Source organism: Protopterus annectens, chromosome 5.part1 (assembly GCF_019279795.1).
Source record: "Protopterus annectens isolate FY-2018-M chromosome 5.part1, PAN1.0, whole genome shotgun sequence".
Classification (NCBI taxonomy): Eukaryota; Metazoa; Chordata; order Ceratodontiformes; family Protopteridae; genus Protopterus; species Protopterus annectens.
Window position 1 is genome coordinate 560355621 of NC_056736.1, and position 17021 is coordinate 560372641.

At 44.5% G+C, this 17021-nt stretch overlaps 1 protein-coding gene across 1 annotated transcript in view; it reads right to left on the reverse strand.

Annotated features, from left to right (window-relative positions):
* The window catches only part of LOC122803530 (ADP-ribosylation factor-like protein 13B), an 817640-nt gene that overhangs the window by 20479 nt on the left and 780140 nt on the right, over positions 1-17021 (reverse strand). The gene's annotated exons all lie outside the window — the stretch shown is intronic.

The window sequence follows — 17021 nt, forward strand, 5'->3', positions numbered from 1 at the left end:
AATGACTGGAAGCTAGGTGGAACTGGCTGCCCCTGTGGAATATGTCTGATGGAATCAGAGCTCAGAACCATAGAGGGAAGAGGGATAGGATCCGAGGGAGGCTGAGAGATGGGATTCCTAGAATGAGAAAAGACTCTTTCCACACTCTCCACAGGGGCCACTCACACCAGAGGCGAATGTTCCAGCATGGGTCGATCACGACTCCAACCTGATCAGTACCTTGAGGATGGAACCAGAGCCAAGCTATCTAATGCCGAGGCTCAGAAAGGACAGGGATGGATCCGACATAATTGGAGTAGACCCCAGCCTACAGATCCGATCCCAACGCTTCAGCTCTGGGATTAGTCATGATCAAAAGGAATAGGAACAGAACTGATCAGGGATACTGTCAGAGTTGAAGAAGGACTTCTCTTTGGATCCGACACTGGAACTCTTGGAACAGTCTGATTCTGAGGTTCCAAATCCAAAGGATGGATCAAAGAAGGAGATAAAACTGTGTTGGTAGTGATATGAAAACTCACAGATCCAATGGGGGACGGAGCCGAGACAACCCCCATCAGGATTCTGAGCTCCAAGGAATTTTCACATCATCCAATCCATATCCACTTCAAAAAGACTTCTGGAGGACTTGAGGGTTGAAGTAGTAAATTGAGGTCTGGAATGCTTTTTATGTGTCTGCATAAAAGGAGAGTGGAGCCAAGGGGAGATAGGGTCTATCATAAACTCTGGTGAATGAGTCCTTGGTATGTAAGATGTACTAGGCTTAGGATCTGGTGATTTAGGATCCATAATCTGGGAGGCAGGAATTGGTGAAATAATAATGGGATTCGAAGGCTTAGGATCCAAAAGCTTTGGGTACAGAGTCTATCTTTTCATGTCTGACAAACTCAGATCTGAAGATTTTTGAACTTTTAGTGGTGGCTCTAAGGAAGTCTTTACAGACTTCGGAGGTGAACACTTCCTGTGCTCTGACAGAACTTTTAAAGACTTACTGGGGGTTTGAGCCCTTGAAGAGGAGGGAGGAAGCAAATCTTTAAGTACAAACTTACTACACCTGTCAGCTATGGCTCTTGAATTAAAACCTGCACAAATACTGCAGGTTGTATTCAAATGAGTTGCACCTCACCAATAAACGTACTCCCTGTAGGCAGCCGAGATAGGGATTTTATGCCCACAGGAAGTGCATTTCTTGAAACCTGTCGGCTTGTCAGTCATGACAGAATAATCCACAGAAAAAATAGAAAGTAGCTAAAGCAAGGACAGATTTTTTTTAAAGGATGGAAAATACCACCAACAGTAAAAAAAGAATACCCTATTTAATAGGGTAGGTGTTACAGAAAACAGAAGGAGGGCAAAATACCAACAATGCTATGTCCGACAGACTACTACAAAAATAGTAGGAAACTTAACACAGGAAAAAACGAAAACTAAGAGGAAGGTTCAAAATATTAATACTTAAAGTAAAATATATAGAAAAGAAAGAAATACTGAGTAAAAGGAATTAAACTTACTCATTTACAACTACATAAATGGTAAGTAAATGCTGCAAGAGAAGGGTCCCACACCTACGCGTGATGGTGTCAAACGAGATCTGAGGTATTAGAGATGGACCTGGGCATTATGGGTAAAGAGAGGAGCACAAGAGTTGGATCCAAAGTCTGTAGTATGCGGACAAGTTGAATCCCATGACTGGATCCGTAACCCATTTGTTTGTTGAGGAAGAATGAAAAAGACAACATCAGACATATTGGTCAATATCAGCTCTTAAAAAAATGAAAATTAGTGACTTTTTTCAACACTTTTATGGAGGTAGTGCTGGGAAAGGGAGCTTTGCTCCTAAAATCCCTCCTAATTTTACATAATCAACTTCACGGTTGAACCAACAAGAGAAAAGGGGTCAAGCTGGGAAAAAAGTTTGATGAAAAAGGAATTCACCCACCTGTCACATTCTCATAAAAAAGAAGTTATGTTCCTACTATGACGTTCCATCTGTGTCGTCGATCTTCATTCATTCTTGACAGTTGTGTCCCGGTTCCATCCATGGAACTGACTCAGCCGTTGAAACAAGCTCACACCAGCCACAATCTCTCGAGTTAAGGTTACCCAAAGTACCTCTCTTCCCTTCCCTTCAGACTGAGTATGCCATAGAAAACAAAAAGCGAAAGCTTTGTCTGAGCAACTGCCCTAATACTGAACCAGGACTAGTTCTGGACCACCAGGAGCCTTGGGAGGGGGTAGGAGGGTGGGATGTCAAGAATGAATGAAGAGCGACAACACAGATGGAATGTCTGATGTTGTCGATCTTCATTCATTCAAAATAGTTGGGACAGAGTCCCTAGCTACTTTATGTCCCGGGAGGCCCTACGGGAGGATATTCCTGAGCAACATAGAGCCAAAGGATGCTCTTCCCCTGGAGATCATATCTAATTTGTAATGAGGGATAAAGGTATGAGGGGTAGCCCACGTAGCTGCTGAGCAAATGTAATCCATGGAGGCCCTAGAATGAAAGGCCACTGAAGTGGAAACTGACCTGGTAGAGTGAGCCTTGACTTCAGTTGATAGACTCATTTTATTTTGATGATAAACAAAGGTGATACAATCTCTCAACCATTTCAACAAGGTAACTTTGAAAACTGGTTTGCCTAGTCGAGGACTTGAAAAGGACAGAAACAGTTCGATTTCCTGAAGGATTTCGTTCTGTCCAAGTAAAAAACGTAATTGTCTGTATACATCCAACAAATGCAAACACTAATTCCTTTGTTTGAAAAATTTGGGAAGAAAACTGGCAGGTCAATGGACTGGTTAATATTTGAGTCTGAGACAACTTTGGGTAGAAAGGAGGGGTTAGTCTTAAGTGATACTCTCTATTTCCAAAAAATGATGCATGGGCGCTTTACACACAAGGCCTGCAATTCTAATATTCTCCTGGCTGAAGTGATGGCTACCAGGAATAAGGTCTTCCAAGATAAAAATTTTATGTCACAGGTGGCTGCTGGCTCAAAGGGCTGATGAATCAAAGTTTGTAAGACTAAAGTCAAATTCCACAGTTCAATGGGCTCTTTAAAAGGTGGCTTTAAATGTATATCTCCCTTTAGGAAGGCTTTGCAGAGGCAGTGAGATATCAGGGAATAATCATCAAAGCCATTATGGAAATCTGAAATAACTGCTAAATGAACTATAGTAGAAGCTGAAGCTCCTGATTGGAATAAAGTTGATAAATATTCAAACACCATATTAATCAAGGCTGAAAAGGGGTCTAGGCTTCTCCTTGAGACCAGATCAGATCACAAATCTGTTCCATTGTTTCCTGGTGGATGGTTTATGGGAAGCCAGAAGTATCTTTTGTACTGGGGAAGATACATTATTCTGCCTGGCAATTACCAGAAGTGGAGGTACCAAGCGGTCAGCGTGAGGGTTGATAGGTTGGGATGGACCAGCCCCTGCGGATGAGACAGGAGCCCCAGAGTTGTGTCCAGCATCCAGAGATGGTGAACTAGGTGAGGCCAAAGAAAGGGGAACCAGATTTGATGGGGCCAATAGAGTGCAATGAGGATCACTTTGCTTTTCAACCTTTGCACTTTCTTCAAGAACTGGGGTATTAGGGGAATGGAAGGAAAGGCATAAAGCAATCCCAGGGGCCAATCGTGCAGTAGAGCATCTGTCGGGGACTCCCCCTGAGCAGGGATTAGGGTAAAGTAGCTGCTGCATTTGTGGTTTGTGGGAGATGCAAACAGATCGCAGTAAGGCTGACCCCAATGACAAAAGATCTCCGCCGCTACTATTGGATGGAGAGACCACTCATGAGGCAAGAGAATACATCTGCTCAGTTTGTCCGCAATCAGGTTGGAACTCCCAGGAATGTACATTGCCATCAGAAAGCAGCTGGAGGTTATCGCCCATTGTCATACCCTCATGGCTTCCCAATATAGCGGATAGGATCTGGTTCCTCCCTGTTTGTTGATGTACCAGACAACGGATATGTTGTCTGATTGGATAGCAATTGTCCCCGATGGAAGGGCAGACTGAAATGCTTGCAACGCTAAAAGCACCGCTGTCAGTTCTAGGACACTGATATGCAAACTGGCTTCTAAGGGGGACCAAGTGCCTTGGGCTGTCTTTTCCTGAAAATGCCCCCCACTCCCAACCCATCAGGGATGCATCCATGGTCACTACAGCCTTGGGCTGAGGGGGTGAAAAAAGTGCAACGCCATAACTCCTCCTCTGGCTTCATCCAACAGTTCAGATCCTGCTTGCATCGATTTGTTGCGGATAGGATAAGACATATGGTGAGTTAACAGAGACCACTGTGACACTATGAGCCATTGAAGCAGCCTCATGTGGAATCTCGCCAGGGGAACTAGGGTGATTGTCTCTGCCACTGACCCTAGTAATTGTAAGACTAAGCGAGCTGGGACTATGTCTTCAGAGAGTATCGCTTGGAGCTGTGACCTAAAACTTTGTAATCACTGAAGAGGTAGAGCAACCTGACAGGATCTTGTGTCAAATGTTGTTCTGATGAATTCTAGTTTTGCGTGGCTTCCAGATTTGACTTTTCCTTGTTTATTGAAATGCCTAAGAGCTCTGCCAGTTCCAGAGTGCAGTATAAGGTATGAAGCAGTAGATGCCTGGTGGGGGTGGTAAGGAGCCAATTGTCTAAATACAGAAACACCCGGAATCCTTGCAGTCTCAAATGAGCTGCTACCACTGCCATGCATTTGGTGAACACCCTGGAGGCTGTGGTGAGATCAAAGGGCAGTGCAGGAAATTGGTAATGACTGGCTCCCAGCCGGAAGCGGATATATCTTCTAGAGCACTTGTCCATTTGTTTGTGGTAATACGCATGCTGATGATCTGTAGAGCACATCCAATCATCTTTCTCCAGAAAAGGAAGGACAGACTGAACCATGACCATCTGGAATTTTGTCTGTCTGACAAACGTGTTCAAGATACTGAGGTCTAGAATTGGCCTCTAGTCCCCTGTCTTTTTTAGCACTAAAAAGAATCTTGAGTAAAATCCAGATCCTACTTGGTCTGTTGGGACTGTTTGGATGACTCTTTTTCTGAGCAGCTTTTGAATTTCTTGAGCTGCTTCATCCCTCTGACTCGGTGGAACATTGGGGATTTGCCTTTGTGGCCTTGGATAAAGACAGAAGAGGATATGGTAACCTCTGGTAATTATTGTCTGCACCCAAGAATCTGATGTTATTGAATGCCAGGCCAAGTGGTCCAAAGAGAACATTCCCCCCGACTGCCTCCAGACGTACGCAATCGGCTGCTCCTCAGGAGCGCTGGTAGGGTTCCCCAGAGAAAGAATCCCTGGAACCCTGGTTACGCGGGCCCCCTCTGTCACAGGGACGGGCATCTTCCTGATGAGTTCCCCACTCTGCCCCGGGGAGAAAACTCACCAGGTGTGTCCCAAAAAGGCCCTTGGGATTTCCTGAACCATATCTTCCCATTCCTCTGATTCCTGGAACAGGGTCTTTGAGGAGCGGAAAAATGTACGCCCACAGCAGAAAGTGTCTTTCCATCCTTTCCACACCTGGCTAATGTGTGTTTAAATTTTGCACCAAACAACAAGAAAGCGTCAACGGAAGCAATGATGAAGGAAGACTTGAAAGGGTCCACAAAGTCAGACAAGCACATTCAGGCGTGACGTCTCATGATAACCCCTGCACCCGCTGCTCTGGCCACCCCTTCAGTTGTATGTGCAATCAACTGCATGGAGGAGGTTAAGAGACAGATGTTAGGGTCGCAATCTGGGAGGCAGCTTTGTCACATATCTCGTCAGACACTGCTCCTGCTTGGGTTCCTGAGAGCTCAGAGATCAGGTCCCTTTGAAGACGGGTAAAATGTGCCAGATAATTCAACGAGAATGGAAAGGTCATTGAAGCATAAACCTGCTTCCCTAATCTGTCCAATGTCCAAGACTATCAGTCTGGAAGACAGACAGTAGAATTCTCCTCTGCGAGTTCCTTCTTTATGGCCGCAGCCACCACCATAGCATCTACCGTTAAACCCTTCGATCAGCAGAGTTGATCCTTTGGGAGGACAGTATTTTGTCTGGTCTCTGGGGGATTGGCTCTATGGTGTCAGGGGCCTTCCAAGCACGCTGCACGATGAGCTTGACTACCTCATCTGCAGGATGGGTCACCCATGAAGTAGAAGGTTGGGCACAGAAAGCCTGTAGGAAAACAGATTTCTCGGCGGAAGGGTTGGTGGGCTTTCAGTCACCCCTCTGCTTTACAAGTTCTAGGATGTCTCCAAAGGAGACATCTTCAGGGGGCAACCGTGGAGACCCTTCCCCTTCAATGAAGTCTGTATCCTTGGTGAGAGGTTCTTCCGGAGAATCAATGTGCTCCCTCTTGCACAATCTCTTATGAGGTGGCTCATCAAGGGGGAGGTCTGAAGAGGACTCCAAAGAGAGGGTACCCTGCAGCAGGATGTTTTGCTGCTCCTGTGCCCACTGCCCCAGTGTAGTAGACTGTGACAGCTGCGAACAAGAGGGCACATAGATATGACAAGCTGACATTGAGGGTGCCAACTGTGAGCCTGCTGAGTGGAGAGCTCTCTCCATAATCTGAAAGGCAGGCCCACCTGAAGAGGGATGGGAGCCCGGAACCAAGAAAGACAACCTCGGAACCAAGGTCACACCCTGCTTCAAAGAGTCCACCCCTAGAGGAGCTCAGAACTGTCAAAGCAACCGGAACCGTAGACGGTGCTGCGGAAAAAATTGGTGCCGTACTAGGGATTCTGGAGCCGACAGCCAAGTCACGGTCTCATGGGTGGGTCAGCTCCGACTGAGCCGAGGTCCACAGTGTGGGCTCAGGCACCAAGGTGAGATCCACCATTGGTACAAAAGAAGTTGGCACCAAAAGAGGTGTCGGCATCGAGGGCTCCAAATCCTGCAGGGAGGTCGAAGGAGGAAGATAAGTTGGAGTCTGTGAAGAAAAACCTCAGCTCTGGGCGGGAGGGAGGACCTAGATGGTGTTGCAATACCTCTGGCCGCCAAGAACTGATCTACCAGTCTAACTACATCAAGCTCCGAAAGGCTCCTGGTGGAATGAATAGACATCCCTGAGGGAGATTCAGGATGATCAAGAAATGGACTAAGCTGCTGACCAACAAAGGGGTGAATGGCTGGGGAATATCAAGTCTTAGGTAGGGATTCAACTTCAGCACTGTACCAAAAACTTGTGTTGTGGTGGAACTGAACAGTTTTGTAGGGGAAACTATTGTTGGTGCTGAGAGGGTCTGAGGTACCGTTGAAGGGGTCGGTACCGTGGCAACTTTAGTTGGATCTGTGGAAATAGATGGCACAGTGGAAGGGGTCACAGACTCTGGTGCCGAGACAGTTGTCTGTGACAATTTCAATTGTTTAGGCTTCGGTTCCTTGAAAACCTGGCTTTTGGACAATTTTGGTTCATGAGACTGAGGAGATGCTGGAACCGAGTGGCTCCTCTTCTTTGATTCTTTCTTAGGAGGTTTTGACACCTCCACCTCAGACAAAGCTTCTGAAAAGGATTTTTTTAACAACCCCTTTAAAATCAATTTGTTTTTATGCTCTGCTACGGTCTGGGCAGTAAAGTCCTTACAGAGCTCGCACTGAGGCTAGATTTGTAAGTGTGGCACTCCTAAATAGTACATGCAGGAAAGATGCCCACCAGAGTTGGGCATCTTCCTGCCATATTTGTCATAGTGTTTCAATTCTGTGGTACGTTTTTTGTCAGCCATTATCAGATAATCACACAAAAAAAGAACAGCCATTCACGTGATCACACACTGACACGCACAATAATGGGGAAAAACAAAGCAAGTGAAAGATTTTTTTTTTAAAGCATACCCACAATGGTAGCCCAAGAAATACCCAGAAGGGTAAAGAGAGGGAAGAAGAAAGGGGAAAGAATACCAGTAATGGTATTTGAGAGTTACCAGAGGTAAGAGGAAAGGGAAGGGCCTACACATCAACTATGGTATGGAATAAAATGCCAAAAAGGTAAAAAGATAGATAAAACAACAGTCACACCCTAATTCAGTAATATAAATTAAAGCAAACAAGAAATATCAAGAGGAGGGCTATAAAGGAAAAAAAATTATCGAGAAATGTAAGAAAAATATAAACACTTAGCTTGAGAGCATGGCCTGACGCGTCTTGAAACTCTACGCGGCAAACAAGATCTGAAAGGATGGGAAGAGAGACACTATGGGTAACCTTAGCTTGAGAGTTTCTGGCTGGCGTGAGCTTGTTTCAACGGCCGAGTTGGTTCCAAGGATGGACCCGGGACCCAACTGTCATGAATGAATGAAGATTGACAACATCATATTATATACCTTCCCAAGTTACAAGTAATTCAATACATAGACAGTAGTTGAATGGGGCCATCCGAAAAAGGTGAAGTAAGAGGTAATGGCTGGAGCACAAGAAGTACCCATTGTATAGGGTTACCTCAAAGATCAGCTAATACAGTGAGTAGATATATTATACTGGTCAGCAGGAGCCTGTGCAATGTGGGTTAGTAGTTGAAAGGAATCAAAGCAGTAACTGTAAACCTTCCAAAAAGATACAGCCAGAGACTGTCAAAACCAAAAAGCTTAGGTGGCAAAATCCTGTAACACCAAATTTCCAATGGAATCCCTGAACCTGGAGTCTTAGACTAACCAATACTGCCTTTTGAAAGTTTGAACCAACAATCAAGTGACTATTGCATAAATGTCATGGAGATATTAGTGACTAAGCATTAGAAATAGCCATATCCTTGATGAAGTATTCTTTGACAGCAGCATTTTCTAATGGGCAGTTATCCGCCTGATGGCACAACATACTGTGGTTGTCATATGTAGTTTAATGTACTCATCCCATCCACACTCCATATCCCACAGATAACAATGTTTTTGAATCTGTGAAATTGTTCTGCACTTTTTTCTATTTCTGGCTTTAAAAGTTCTTCCAAAATATCAAAAATCTGAAAACATACAAGTGAATTTTTTAACAAGAAACCGAAGTCAAAATACCTACTAAAGCCCATACACTTTTCTGTTCTTTTACTCTCATACTGCTCAAAAAAGAAAATAACATCAATGTGCATTGCAAAAACAAACTGTTCTACACTTTAATGACAAATGACTCTGATGCTTTCTTCTGAAATGTCCAAAGGTTTAAAAGTTTTAACCAAACAACACATCTGTTAAACTACACAGCCTTAACGTTTATTTGTAATTTATACACTATGCCTTCTTCCCCATCTGGAATCTTATCCTGAATCCTTAGCTTTCACAGCAGTGAGAATGCTGGAGTTACTGTCTTCCCACTTCTCAGTTTGGCTGTAGTGCACTCAGACACACACTATCTGAAGATTTATCAGTACATACTGCTAGAATCTGACACGTTTGGCAATCCTTCTCTTTCCCCTAAATGCTCTATCATCTCTGACAAGGAAATGGTGGCTTGCAAATCCTTTACTGCATCCATGGCTAGAAAATCTTGAATATGAAGTTCATCCTTGGGATTATCAAAAAATAATGATTATGGTTGTGAAGACTGGGGAAGATGGGTGAAGGCTGCCAGCCTAGCCAAAAATAATTTGATACATACTTCTATAATTTGTAAATATAAATGTAAAATACAGCCTTGTTTCTTAAATGAAAGAAAACACAGAAAAATGTGAAGTTTAAGATTGTAGCAACATTGCCATATGCTGTAAGGAAAACTTAAGCCAAATTTCACATCTGTTCTTTTGAAGTTAAAATTATGTCTTGTATACCCTTTGATCTAGATAGTGGTGCTGAAGAGGCTAGCTGAACACATTATTTCTATTGTTTTAACTTAAGGAATAATTACTAGAGTGTACATGTGAAATGTCTTTTATTGTAGTTTCCTGAGCAGGTGTTAGATTGTTAAATAATGTAGCCTGTTGGCTTGGGAACTCCAAACTAAGTGTCAAAATGATGCAATGTGTATACTGGGAAAACCTAAGTGTCAAAATGATGTAATCTGGGAAGGCCCAGCAGAAATGTTAGTGATTTTAAACTATTGCTGAGAGGGACTGTAAGCATTCTGTCTTGATATCCAACCTCAGCACTGCCTTGCTCTATGAAAGTAAGTTACTTTAGAAGTATGTTTTCTTGTAGAAATAGCTAGGACTATAAAGATTAGACTTAAGTGTTTTTCTGTTATATCAGAACTTTCCTACTGTATTGTTTTAAGTTTCTGTGTGATCTCTGAACTCATGGATAGCACTGTGGTGTAGTAGTATTGTCTTGTGTTTTTAATTATTTATTATTAAATATTTTAAAAACCTTTTACGTGTGGCTGGTTTGTGTAGAGTTAAGTTAGGTGCTAGAGTACATTGCTTATTTATAGAGTTTATTGTACAATGCCACTCTAATAAGCCTTAGACTGATTAGTCACACTTACCAATTGGATAATAATAATGCACAATAATAATTGGACACCCTTTTAAGGGCCTTTGGGTAGCTGGTAAGTATTAGCTGGTGGTAGCAGTAATTACTACATATAGTCTGGGTAAAGGGGCACAGCTGGAGAATCTGTGTCAGCCTTTCACAGGAGTGTCTGTGAAGTTGTATAAATACTTATCTCAAAGTGTGTGTGGTGTGTCAGCTACCTGGGCAGGGACACGAAGCACTGGTGGGACAGAGAGGGTACTGGAGGTTAGCTTGCCAGCTAGGCTGAGATCTGGACCCTATAGCTGTGCTAGAGGGGAGTCTTATTGGGACCTGGGAAGCAAGGGAGCAACCAGCCCCAGACTGGCTGCGATCTCTGTGTGCACGTAAGGGAAATTGTACTTTGCTGTGTGTATTGGTTATCCTTGCCTCTTATATGACACGCCCTCCCTGGTGTTAGTGGTAAGGATTGAGGCTCCTTGATTGCTGGCCAGGGCATGGCCGTCACATTGTGGTGGCAGTGGTTGGGATAAGATATCCTCACTTGTGGTTTGCAGTGGTGGGATCCACTTCACATACTAATTGGCTTGTAGTGGTGTGGGTAGAGTGAATCCTGTAGCTTATGTACAGTGATCTCTGAAGGTGTTTTGTACTCTAAAACAGTCATGCAGTGAATACTCAGAGTTCAGATCACAATTGTTTTATTTCTTTTGTTAGCTTAGTTAGTCAGGGTGAGCAGGCAGCATGTCAGCAGAGGAGTATGGAAAGCTAACAAGTAGCCAGCTGGTGGAAATGTGCCAGGCTAGGGGACTGGTACATGGAAACCTGACTAAGGCAGACCTGATTGCAGCCTTGGTTACAGCTGCATCAGAAAACAGCATCCAGGAGGACAATCAGACTGGCAGTGGAGATACAATATCCTCGGAGAATGGACAACTCAACCTTTCTGAGAAGGACAATCAGACTGGCAGTGGAGATACAATATCCTCAGAGAATGGACAGCTCAAGCTTTCTGTAGTGGACTTAAAAATCCAGCTGGAGCTAAAAAGATTTGAGTTGGAGGCCAAGTGTTTGGAGATACAAGCCGAAGAAAAAGAGTGTCAGAGGAAGCAGGCGAGGGAAATGCTGACTCTTCCCCAGAGTCATGGAGGTAATGGGGAAGGGAGTAACTGGACCCCAGAAGCACAACAGGTCAGTAAATTTCTTCCACAATTTAAAGAGGGGGATCATTTTGATAGTTTCATTCATATGTTTGAGAGGGTATGCAAACAGTATAGTGTTGACCAAAGGCTATGGGTATGGTTCCCGACCCCCTTACTCCACGGGAAAGCTGTAACTTGTATATCACAAATGCCTGACTCTGTCTGTTTTGATTATACTGCTGTAAAAAAATGTATTTTAGAATGTTTTAAGCTAACACCTGAAATGTATAGGAAAAGGTTTCGTGAGCATAGAAGCAAGGCAAATGAAAACGTATGTGAATATGTTGCTGAACTAAGCACTTATTTTCATAGCTGGGTGAGTGGATGTCAGTCACCACTTTTGAAGGGCTGGAAGACCTTTTGGTGAGGAAACAAGCCCTTAGCACTTTGCCTGAGGACATGAGGATCTAGTTAGCTGATAGACAATGTGCTACTTCAGATGAGTTGGGGAAGAAGGGAGACCTATACCTGGCAAGCAGGGCAGCCCTGCACAGGAAGGGGACCCCCAGTACTGCTCATGGGTCTAAAGGAAACCATGGTGGGCAGCATAGACTGCCCCAACAGAATCTGCCAGTAGCAGGGGAAGCCACAAGTCCAGGTACACGTCCAGGAGCTCGGGTTAAACGTTTTGAATGCAACCAGTGGGGCCATGTTGCATACAGGTGTCCACAGAGGCAAGGTGGGGAACCAAAGGTGAGAGGGTCAGTAAGTGGGAAAGACAAAATGCCAATCGTAGGTTGTCTTGAGACAACAGGGGTACTAAACTACCATCCTGCAGATGTCCTGAGAGGGAAGGATTTGGATGAGGCAGTACCATGTACTTATGCAGTTACATGCAGTGAGGCTAGGAGACAAGCATGTGGGTCTGGTAGCCTGGGAGAGACCCAGACAGACTGCATACTTACAACCAGGACTGCTGAGGTGGTTACTTCAGGGAGTTAGCTATGCTGTAGCAGGGAGCCTGAAGGTGAGCCACAGCTGCTTGTGGGTACTGATGTTCCCTTGGACAGAGTGACTGCAAAGGTAGAGGTAAGTAGTAGTACCCAGGCTGACAGTGAGGCACCACTGTCAGAGGATGTCAGACTTCCTGTGGAAGGGGAGCTGGGAAGGGTTACAAGGAGAGAGTTGAGACAGGCTCAGCTCTCAGAATCTACACTGCAAGGCCTGAGGCACATTGATAGGGAGGCACCTGATTCTCAAGGGAAGGGGGAATCTGTATACTGGGACAAAGGGTTACTATATAGAGAGTGGACCCCTGAGGGAGGGCTAGCAGGTGAGAGAGTACAGCAGTTGGTAGTGCATAGAGCCTACCATCTGGTGCTTCTAGCCACAGACCTTGATATTCCTTTCGCAGGTCATATGGGCATAAAATGTACAAAGAGGCATATTATGCAAAAGTTCTATTGGCCTGGAATTTCCAGAGATGTAACAGGGTACTGTAGGACCCATGAACAGTGCCAAAAGGCAGGCAAGGCAGAATACAAGGTGAGAGGTCCTTTGATGCCTTTGCCTGTGATTGAGGAGCCATTTCAGAGGGTAGCTATGGATATTGTGGGTCATCTGAGTACCCCATGTTCCACAAGGAAAATGTATATCCTAGTGGTAGTGGATTATGCTACACGATACCATGAGGCAGTGGCTTTGTCCTGCATTGAGGCAGAGCAGGTGGCAAATGCTTTGTTAGAGATTTTCAGCAGGATAGGTTTCCCAAAAGAAATACTGACTGACCGAGGTGCCAATTTCATGTCAGACCTGCTGGCTTGCCTGTGGAAGTCCTGTGGGGTGAAGAACATGAAGACCACCCCCTACCATCCCCAGACTAATGGTCTTGTTGAGAGGTTAAACTCTACAATCAAGTCCATGCTACGGGCATTTGCAGATCAGTTTAAGAAGGAGTGGGACATATATTTGCCCCATCTGCTGTTTGCTTACAGAAAGGTTTTCCAGGATTCCACAGGTTTTTCACCCCTTGAGTTGCTGTACGGGCATAGGGTGAGGGGACCTCTAGATTTAATTCGAGAGGAGTGGGAAGGTGAGTGTGAGTCTCACAAGGAGTCTGTTGTGGCATACGTCCTAAACCTCAGGACAAGGCTCAGGGAATTCACGGGCTTGGCCCAGGAGAACCTGGCAGAAGCCCAAAAACAGAAAAAGGTGTGGTATGACAGGAATGCTTGAGCTAGAGAATATGCTGTTGGGAAGCAGGTAATGGTCTGAGCAGTGTTGCATGCATTTGGGGACATGTTCACTGGGAAACCAGGGTACATCCACCTGGTACAGCACCAGGTGGATACAGGACACCAAAGGCCTATTAGGCAGGCCCGTTACAGGGTGCCTGAGAATGTCACACAGACTCTGAGGGAAGAGGTACAGAAGATGTTAAAACTAGGGGATTCAAGAGTCCAACAGTCCCTGGGCCTCCCCAGTGGTGCTGGTGCCAAAGAAGGATGTCAGCACCAGGTTCTGTGTGGACTACAGGAAATTAAATAGTCACATAGAGTTGGATGCTTACCCCATGCCTAGGACAGGTGAGGCCCTAGAGCAGCTGGGTGAGGCTAAGTATCTTACAACCATTGATCTTACCAAGGGTTACTGGCAGGTGCCCGTGTCTTCCAGTGCTAGAGAGAAGTCAACCTTTGTGACTCCTTTTGGCTTGTATGAGTTCACAAAGATGCCCTTTGGGATGAAGAATGCCCAGTGACTTTCCAGAAGCTGGTGGATAATACCCTAGCAGGAGCAAGAGGGTTTGCCCTTGCTTACCTAGATGATATTGCCATCTACAGCCATTCCTGGCCAGAGCACCTTCTGCATGTCAGGGAGGTGCTGGGCAGACTACAGAAAGCAGGGTTGACCATTAAGTCGAGCAAATGTCAGGTGGGTATGGCAAAGGCCTCCTACCTAGGACATAGAGTGGGGAGTGGTAAGATAAGGCCAGAACCTGCCCAAGTGGAAGCTATTCAGGCATGGCCTGCACCTGTTACTAAAAAGCAGGTGAGGGCATTCTTATGGACATCAGGATACTACAGAAAGTTCGTTCCCAGTTATAGTACCATAGCTGATCCCCTCACAGACCTGACAAGGAAAAACAGGACAGATAAGGTAGTGTGGACCCCAGCATGTGAGCAGGCATTTCAGAAGCTTAAAGAAGCTTTGGGAGGACCCCCTGCGTTAGCCAGTCTACATTACAGCAAATCATTTGTTGTGCAAGTGGATGCTTCAAATCATGGGGTGGGGGCTGTACTTAGTCAGTTTTCTTCAGAGGGGGAAAAGCACCCAGTGGTTTATCTCAGTCGTAGGCTCCAACCCAGGGAGGAATGCTATGCAGCTGTAGAAAAGGAATGTCTAGCCATAGTGTGGGCACTGCAAAAACTTCAGCCTTATCTGTATGGAAGAAAATTCACTGTAATGACAGATCACAACCCCCTAATATGGTTAAACAGAGGCAGCCAGCAAAATGCCAAGTTGCTAAGATGGAGCCTGGGGTTACAAGCATATGATATGTCAGTGCAGCACCACAGTGGGATTAGCAATGTCAATGCAGATGGGCTCTCAAGACAGGGAATGGGGTGAGGTACCCTTAGATAGACCTAACCCTCTCATAGGTTCATAGGTTAGTACTAGGCTAACTTGCCCCTGTGGGCCATTTTAAGCCTAACCAATTATTTCATGTGAGAATCAAACCCTGCACCTTGTGTCTGTAAAGTAAACACCGTAACCATTATGCCAACCCCTCCTTTCAAGCGGCATTTATCAAGGGTCACTTGAAAAACTAACTTGAGTTCTCCGGGGGGTGGGGGGTGGGGGTGAAGATTGGGGAAGATGGGTGAAAGCTGCCAGCCCAGCCAAATAGAATTTGATACATAAATCTATCATTTGTAAATATAAATGTAAATTACAGCCTTGTTTCTTAAATGAAAGAAAACACTGTAAAATGTGAACTTCAATATTGTAGCAACATTGCCATCTGCTGTAAGGAAAACTAAGCCAAGCATTTCACATCTGTTCTTTTGAAGGTAAAATTGTGTCTTGTATACCCTTTGATCTAGATAGTGGTGCTGAAGAGGCTAGCTGAACACATTATTTCTATTGTTTTAACTTAAGGAATAATTACTAGAGTGTACATGTGAAATGTCTTTTATTGTTGTAGTTTCCTGAGCAGGTGTTAGATTGTTAAATAATGTAGACTGTTGGCCTGGGAACTCCAGACTAAATGTCAAAATTATGTAATGTGTATACTGGGAAAACCTAAGTGTCAAAATGATGTAATCTGGGAGGGCCCAGCAGAAATTATAGTGATTTTAAACTATTGCTGAGAGACAGAGAGACTGTAAGCATTCTGTCTTGATATCCAACCTCAGCACTGCCTTACTCTATGAAAATAAGATACTTTAGAAGTATGTTGTCTTGTAGAAATAGCTAGGACTATAAAGATTAGACTTCAATGTTTTTCTGTTATAGCAGAACTTTCCTACTGTATTGTTTTACGTTTCTGTGTGATCTCTGAACTCTTGGATAGCACTGTGGTGTAGTAGTATTGTCTTGTGTTTTTAATTATTTATTATTAAATATTTTAAAAACCTTTTACCTGTGGCTGGTTTCTGTAGAGTTAAGTTAAGCTCTAGAATACATTGCATATTTATAGAGTTTATTGTACAAGGCCACTCTAATAAGCCTTAGACTGATTAGTCACACTTACCAATTGAATAATAATATTGCACAGTAATAATTGGACACCCTTTTAAGGGTCTTTGGGTAGCTGATAAGTATTAGCTGGTGGTGGCAGTAATTACTACCGTATACTCTGGGTAAAGGGGCACAGCTGGAGAATTTGTGTCAGCCTTTCCCAGGAGTGTCTGTGAAGTTGTATAAATACTTATCTCAAAATGTGTGTGGTATGTCAGCTACCTGGGCACAGACACGAAGCACTGTTGGGACAGAGAGGGTGCTGGAGGTTAGCTTGCCAGCTAGGCTGAGATCTGGACCCTATAGCTGTGCCAGTGGGGAGTCTTACTGGGGACCTGGGGAGCAAGGGAGCAACTAGCCCCAGACTGACTGTGATCTCTATGTGCATTTAAGGGAAATTGTACTTTGCTGTGTGTATTGGTTATCCTTTCCTCAGATATGAGATGCCCTCCCTGGTGTTAGTGGTAAGGATTGAGGCTCCTTGAGTGCTAGGCCAGGGCACGGCCGTCATAATGGTATTCACCTCTGTACCTACCTTAGTTTTACTCCGTATGTTTGAAGTGCTCATTATCTATAGCCATAAATATACTTGTCTTCCTCTTCTTGTCAGTTGCATCTGGTGCAGACTAGCAAAATAAGTAATCAGAAACACTTTCAGTCTCAGTCAATCCCCCTCCTTTCTGTTTCCAATAGGACCAGAAAAGAGTAGAGGAATTTATCTGGTGCTCTGACCAAATTACC